We start from the raw sequence: 7,682 nt of genomic DNA, 5'->3' as shown, positions 1-7,682 counted from the left end.
ACACTTAGAGCTTGTGTTAATCGCACGTAGAAAAGGAAGTTAAGGAACGACCCTGATCCATCAGGAAACGCCACATGGGTCGCTGCATTAGGTAGGCTATGGCGTTGCAGTCAGACTAAATTCAGTTATATTTAGACTTTATATTTAGACTATAGACTTTATTCACAAGTTCACACATTAATTGCGGGTGCAAAAGTGATGTTGATTCAATGCAGTTAACATTGACACATTAACATAGATTTAACATTGTTTTGATGGTTTCTTTCTATCTGGGACCCTCATCAAACACAGCTAATCAATGTCTCCAGGATTACTAGAAAGCTACAGGCAGGAGAGTTTATCAGGGTTGGAGATAAACTCTGCAGGACAGTGGCCCTCCAGGACCAGGTTTACCATCCCTGGCTAAAATCTTTGCTTGAAAAGTTTTGAATAGATGTGATAGTGACATGCGATAGTTTGGCCACACCCACTTCACACTCCTGCCAGTCGGACGGATAACAGCTCCAAACCCTAAAAGCTCCACATTTCACAACTCCACAAAAATGTTTTCTGGACGTATCCATACACAAGAAACACAAGCATAACAGATTGTTATGATCCAGAAGATCACATTTGCTTTTATTTTGGCCTTATGGACAATTAGAGACATTCACATGATTGTGTAGGCTGTCTGTATATGTGCACTGTATTAAAGCTTTTTTTTTTTTTTCAGATGAAGGAAAGCTGATGCAAAAAGAAAAAAGTAAAGTGCGCACCTTGCACTCGACACGATATACATAATTAACACATTTGACAGACCAGATGATGCCAGTGCAGAAAGCACCTATGCTGGAACTTATACAGTTATAATTGCAACTGGTAATTATACAGTTTATTTTATTAAAACACTTTTGGATGTCATACTGTAGAAACATTACTATAATCAATTATATGAAATGAATAACACACATGACAGTTTAGAAGAGATCAGCTGATCAGAGCACTACATGATGATTATATCGTTATCATCATCATCAAAAGATGACATCATCTGATCACATTTTCTCTTACTGTTCTTGCCATAACACACAGTTCCAGCAGCCAGAGAAAAACTAACATTAAAACATCAAGAGTCAAACTGACCAGCTAAAGCAAACACTGATCACCATAATGATGACATCAAACCAAACTATTAATTTCAATAAATCATTCATCATCATCTAAACCTGTTAATTCTGTTAATCTCAATAAGAACTTTTCCACACATATGACAGAAATAAAGTACATTTTTTTAGTAATAAGTGAAGCTGGTGATGCTGTTTGTGGAGTTGTTTAATGAAGTTGGAGCCTGACATCTAATGTTTAGGCCGGCTACACACTGGCTGCACAGCGTGGCGTTTCTGTTGCGTGAGCGTGGCGTTTTCTATGTCTTTGCACACCAGAAACGTGTCTGACGTGGCGCTGCTGCTGCTAGGTGACGATACAGCAAAGACAATGTCGGCAGTTTTGACGGCAAAATAGGCTACAGAATATTTCGTTCTGCATTGACAGGTGCAATATTTGAAAATCGGTAATTATTATTTATTTGTTTTTAAATTACATTTATATCTGCATTTATGTCAAAACCTAGAGACTTTCAAACATCAAAATATAATTTATTAATATGTATTCATATCAAAATGACATATAAACATCTTTTCCTATTCTATTTTGCCTGGAAACGCTTCCAACACACTTGCGTGTCGCGTGAAAAATATGCATCGGTTCTATTTCTAGCTTGCACACGTTTTCTTCCGCACCTGAGATGTGTGTGTCACGCAGGCGGTGTGCAAGATCTAACCTGTTAACATGGGAGCCAAAATAAAAACAGACACGCCACGCAACCAGTATGTAGCCGGCCTAACACATCAACCCAATTTTCATTTTCAACCAAAATTTGACGTCTAAATGATGAAGTTCATGTCCAATAACATTTCTAGCTGGGGTGACCTCACATTGTGGCCATAATATGAGCACACAGTGAGTGCGCTGTGAGGTTACACTTGTGACTCACATTGTGATCATATGGAGAGATCACTGTGAGATCAACGTGTTGACTGGGATGGAAATGAAAATAAATCTGGCCTTTTATTTGTAAAAAAAAAAAAAAAAAAAACTTTTTTCATTTAAAGGAACACTTCGACTTTTTGGGACTTTAGCTTATTCACCGCATCCCCCAGAGTTAGATGAGTCCATACAAACCTTTTTCATCTCCGTGCGTGCTGTAAGTTTGTTTGACGCACCCACCGCTAGCCTAGCTTAGCACAAAGACTGGATGTAAATGGCTACAGCTAGCATACTGATCCCAATAAGTGACAAAATAACACCAACATTTTCCTATTTACATGTTGTGATTTGTATAGTCACAGCGTGTACAAATAACAAGGTCACATGAGACACAGCCATCTTTAAACGTTTAAATACTGGGAACTATATTCTCAGAAGGCGAAGCACTGCTACTTGGGCGGAGTGATTTGCTCGCAGCACCTGAGAAGCCCCGTGGTGAGGAGCAGAGAGTTCGCTCAGAGTTGGAGTAATAGAGTCAGCAATTACTAGTAAATGCAAAGTTTACAATCATGGGGTTCGCTGTATTGTAAAGAGATGCGACAATCAACAGGGGAGACCAGGTAATACCATGATGTTTCATAGAATTCCCATTCTTCAGGGTGATCAGAATTTTTTCTTTGTTTTCTGAGAAGAAAATAAAATGATGAACAATCCTCTGTAAGTTTTTGCTATTGTAAATATTGTTGTAGATTTGCTCAAAACTCACCAGTATTTTATTGTAATATTGTCGGCATCTCTATTTCCTCTGGGTGCTTCGAGTCCTTCCTCCCTGCAAAATAAAAGCATTGACTGACCTCTCGTATGTGTTTTTATCATGATTGCAGATTGTTCCAGATCAGATGAGTGTGAATCATCAGATTGTATGCGGCTCAAAACTCACCAGCTCTTCTTGCACAGATGATCTGAAGAAGAATCACAGTAGGAGCAGCAAACACTGCGATCTCAACAATAATCACAATCACTGCAGGAAACATGAGAGGAAGAAGAGAAACTGTACATGACTGAAGTCAAGGGTATTCAACTATCAACAGTTATTGATGAAGCTTTTACAGACTGACTGATAGTTTAATGTTATAAAGCTGTCAGTATAAATGAACGTGTCGTACCTCTGTATAATGATCCAGCAGTCACACTGACTTCAGTTTCTCCTGGATCTGTGGATCACGTCTGTTAGTTCAGTTCAACACATAATGCCACATATACACAACATCATCATCACATAATACTTGAGCTTCATATCACAGAAATTATGAATATGTGCACGAGTCTGTCATCATTATCTTCTTACTTCAATCTCAAGGTGTCAGGAGGAGAAAGACTATCGCCATTGACCAAAAATAAATCTATTTGATGCTTTATTCATTCATAGATATTCATGTTCAGTTGCATTTCTAAGTTTGCAGAATATCTATTTATTGACGCCATCTAAAATTAATGCTGGGATGACGTATCAGTATCAGTGTGACGCTCAGTTCAGTTCTGACATACTAACATGGGATGAGTTGTGTTTAATAAATCCTCACTATGATTTTATTAATTTATCATAGGAGTGGCGTGAGTTACACTAGGTGTATATTATGATTATTTTGCATCAGACAACAGACTGTACAAGACCGGTCATATGTATCAAAACTCACTGACAAATCTGACTAAAGAGCTTTTTTTGATGATAATATGTGTGATGATAAAGCAGTCTGTGAGAGCCAGTGCAAACCACTGAAGCGAGAGACTGATGATGTGTGACAGTGATCATGTGATCATGAACCTTGTGTAGAAGCTGCTGCTGTAGTTCGGCTTGATGTCTTCTCAGAGTTTGAGCTTCTGACTGGAGTCAGTGTTGGTGAAGCGACTGGAGCTGCAGAAGATGAATGTTCAGACGCATCAGGACATTAACATCATATTTTCATATTGATCATGACATGCAGTTTGTGTTCAATCATCACAGCTTACAGTGGCAGTAGTTGAGAAGAGAGATGTTACTGTATCATTTATTCCTGGTTTATATGAGAGTGAAACCAGGGGCGGATCTAGAAAAATATTTATGGGGTGGCGAGAGGGGGGCAGGAATTTTTGAGGGGTGGCAACATATGGCAGACGTACACTGAATTTAATCACAGTTAAATTGGCCATAACTTGTAATTCATTGCTGCTAATAGGGATGGGTATCGTTAAGGTTTTAACGGTATTACTACTATTACCGATACTCAGGGGCGCAACTACCCAGTGTCAGAGGGGTATGCAGCAACAATGAATTGCTCTCCCCCACCCAAAAACAACAACAACAACAACAACAACAAACAAAGAAAAAACTAACTGTGCCAAGTAATGTGATAGTTAACAGACAGTACAAAATTGTCATTTCTTAATATAATTGAACTATACTTCACAGTGATGAATCCACTGCTGAGTGGACCTCTGTCCCTCTAGGGGGGTTTGGGGGCATGCTCCCCCATAAGAAAATGTTGTGCTTTTTAATGTTGAATTCATCAATCTGGTGCACTTTGAGAGTTCAAAATTAAAAGCTCCAACCCATATTCAGTGTGCAAATTAAACAAAGAAAAATTCAAACCTTTTTTTAGTAACAGTGTCTGTCTAGATTACACTACTAGCCTTCATAATAATAGTTATAATATTAATCCCATGATAGTAAAAGCCATATATTGCAAAACAAATGCACTGAAAAATAAAGGAAACTTTCATAATTAGTTTTGTACTAATTTCTATACTTCACATTAAAGATGTGATTGGGCCAGCCCAGTGTCAATCAAGAAAATAACCAATGGGCCGCTGATCTACGTGTTTAATTAAAAATGTCAAAAAAAACCTAACACTGACTTTTTTTTCTTTTTCTTTTTTTTTTGTTGGCCAATGCATTACGACGGCACTAACCCAGCGTCGCCAATTAAGCAAAACAAAACAAAACGAATGGGCCACAGATGTACGAGTTTTATGGGCCGTTAAGACAAAGGCAAAAAAAAAAAAATAGCCTATTAGATGTATCGGCCCAAAAAGCATGTAGACCCACCGGGAATCTCCTACACTGTTAGACCTTACCGGGTTTTTTTACAGTAAAATACTGGCAACACTGTTGCCAGTAAAATACTGTTAATTGTACAGATCTTTACTGTAATCTAGTTTGTTTCTGTAAAAATGCACTAAATTATTGTTAACTAATTACACTTGCAGAAACCGACTGCCTTAAATTGACCAACTGTCATTTAAATGTATTAACTAAAATTTATAATGCATTAATAATGTGAGCAAAGTATTACTGTGAACTTCTTTCATTTGAGACCACTAAAAAACTATTGAACATAAAAAGATTTTCACTGGATCAGCAACTACACAGTCACCGTCTGTTAAATAAAGCAACATGCAGCGTATCATCAATGTTTGTAGATCTTCTCCTGGACTGAAGCACAGGCTCTACTCTTCAGCACAATGGTGACCCAAAAAATTAATTTTACAGTAAACTACTGGCAACAGTGTTGCCAGTATAAACCTGTTTTATAACTTACAGTTTATTACTGTTAAAATACATTTTGTGGGTGTGTCTTTTTTATCTTACACAGTTAACCCTTTCAACCCCTCAGGGAAATCCACACTACGAGTAAAAAGTAGCGATGCAGTGAGATAATTAAGGGAATATGTAAGTGACTGTAAGCAGAATCACTGAAGAAAAGAGAAACACAAGAACAGAAAATAGAGAAACACAATAACTATGACTGACTTCCAGCCATTACACATTATTACACTTATTATTAACCAGTATGACTTTATTTCTGTCATACAGAAGTTGTTATTGAGATGTTTAATTGAAAATGTTTGGTTTGAAGTTACCATTATAGAGATCAGTGCTTGCTTTAGTTGGGATGCTGATGCTAAAACATTAGTTTTTCTTTTGCTGCTTGAGCTGTGTTTTTGCAAGTCACTTGTGCACACACAGTTTATGAATGACTGCAGTTATAATGATTATGATGACAAAATCATCATATTGCCTGTTCATTCACTAAGAAATTCATTCTCACTTATTCAGAGTTTAATCCTCAATCAAAAGTGTTACATTAGCACCACTGTGAAAACGCAGCAATAAGATACAATGACTCTTTTTTTTTAACACATGATGCATAACCAGAGAAACAGAGCTACACTGTGTTTTAGAAACACGAGATATCACAATTTAGCACATGAATCTCAACAATGGTGGCAATATTTCTTTATTATTATTATTATTATTATTCATGCCGCAGTGCATGCTGGGAGTTTTATATTATCCTGGAACCCAGCATGCATTGCGACATGAAACTTTTCACCATTGTTGAGATTCATGTGCTGATTGTTGATATCTGTGTGGGTCTCAGTCAAGCAGGAGTAAAATAAAATTGAATGCACTATATGATTACAATATTCTTTAGAAGACCTGATTACAGAAATATTGATTTCATTTTGTAGATTCACAGATATATGCTAAATATGAAATACCCATAAATTCAAAGAATAAATACAGAAAAGATCAGAGAATCAGACATGTCCAGGATGATTGTGACATCATCACAAAAGCCAAAAACACCTGATCATCTTCCTCTTGGCTCTTTCTTGCCATAACAAAAGTGTTTTATAAACTCACTGTTACAGCAACCAAAGAGAGAGATGAATGGTAAGAAGTCAAGGGACAAGAGACCAACTAAAGCAAATACTGATCTCCATCATGGTGACAACAAATTTTATTAATAACTAAATCTCTGTTAATTCTCAACAAGAACTTTTGTACATGTATGAAAGAAATAATCGTAAACTGGTTTGTAAACTGGTTTCACACTCAGTGTGGCTGGAAGTCAGTTGTAGTTTTTGTGTTTCTCTTTTTTCTGTTCTTTTTTCTCTGTCCTTCAGTGATTCTGCTTATCAGTGTTCATCAGTTTCTCAATTCACTCACTTCTTTTCATTCAAGTGGACTATATTAGTGAACTAATGTAGAGAATAGTGAATGAGGGTATAGGGTGTGATTGGGAAAACAGCCTCTGAGTGTCGACTTTGAGCACTGTTAATTCACAGTATATTCCTGTAGGCTACTTTTATTTTCTACGGTATATTACTGTTTTAATGGAAAATGGTATAATATTGTCAGAATTTTACAGCAAGGGTTAACAGTGTAGATGTATGCAATATTGCATGTATGACCCATAGGAGTTCAATATTGGGGATTATAAGGATTTTATGCAGTTTATGACTTAAGGACCAGCGAGCAGCACGCAAGAGACACAACAAGAGCGCGCAAGTGGTTTTTTCTAGAATACTCTGTTCTCCTGTTATTTCAGTGCTGTATTTTAATCGAGGTAAGGCCATCTTCGATTCTCTGCTTACTTTGTATTTTTAACTTCACATAATTCTGTATTTTAGTTAGACGCGCTGCTTTATTTAACACAAAGCCGCGAGTGATAATAATTAATATTGCAGTCTAATTTGCACTTAAGCCGTTGCTCTTATTGCAGTTTCGTCTTGGCACATTTTCGCGTTATTCAGACTTAATTGCCCGACCGAAACAGCTTATGTAAGAATAGATATAAAGAGTGAAGTCTCAGATAACTCCATAAGGACAC

At 37.0% G+C, this 7,682-nt stretch overlaps 1 long non-coding RNA gene across 2 annotated transcripts; it reads right to left on the bottom strand.

Moving 5' to 3' along the window:
• Positions 1-586: 586 nt before the first annotated feature.
• Positions 587-3,943, bottom strand: LOC311077664. Of its 2 annotated transcripts, XR_014604955.1 has the most exons (5): positions 3,851-3,943; positions 3,192-3,239; positions 2,966-3,046; positions 2,792-2,854; positions 587-2,709 (listed from the first exon to the last, which is right to left on the bottom strand). It is a non-coding gene; the product is annotated as an uncharacterized lncRNA (long non-coding RNA). The 2 variants fall into 2 exon arrangements; XR_014604956.1 differs by lacking the exon at positions 3,851-3,943 and having other exon boundaries at positions 3,192-3,721.
• Positions 3,944-7,682: the final 3,739 nt, after the last annotated feature.

The sequence above is a fragment of the Abramis brama genome, assembly GCF_963993115.1.
Source record: "Abramis brama genome assembly, chromosome: 1".
In the NCBI taxonomy this organism is placed as follows: domain Eukaryota; kingdom Metazoa; phylum Chordata; class Actinopteri; order Cypriniformes; family Leuciscidae; genus Abramis; species Abramis brama.
This window is presented reverse-complemented; position numbering and strand designations above follow the sequence as displayed.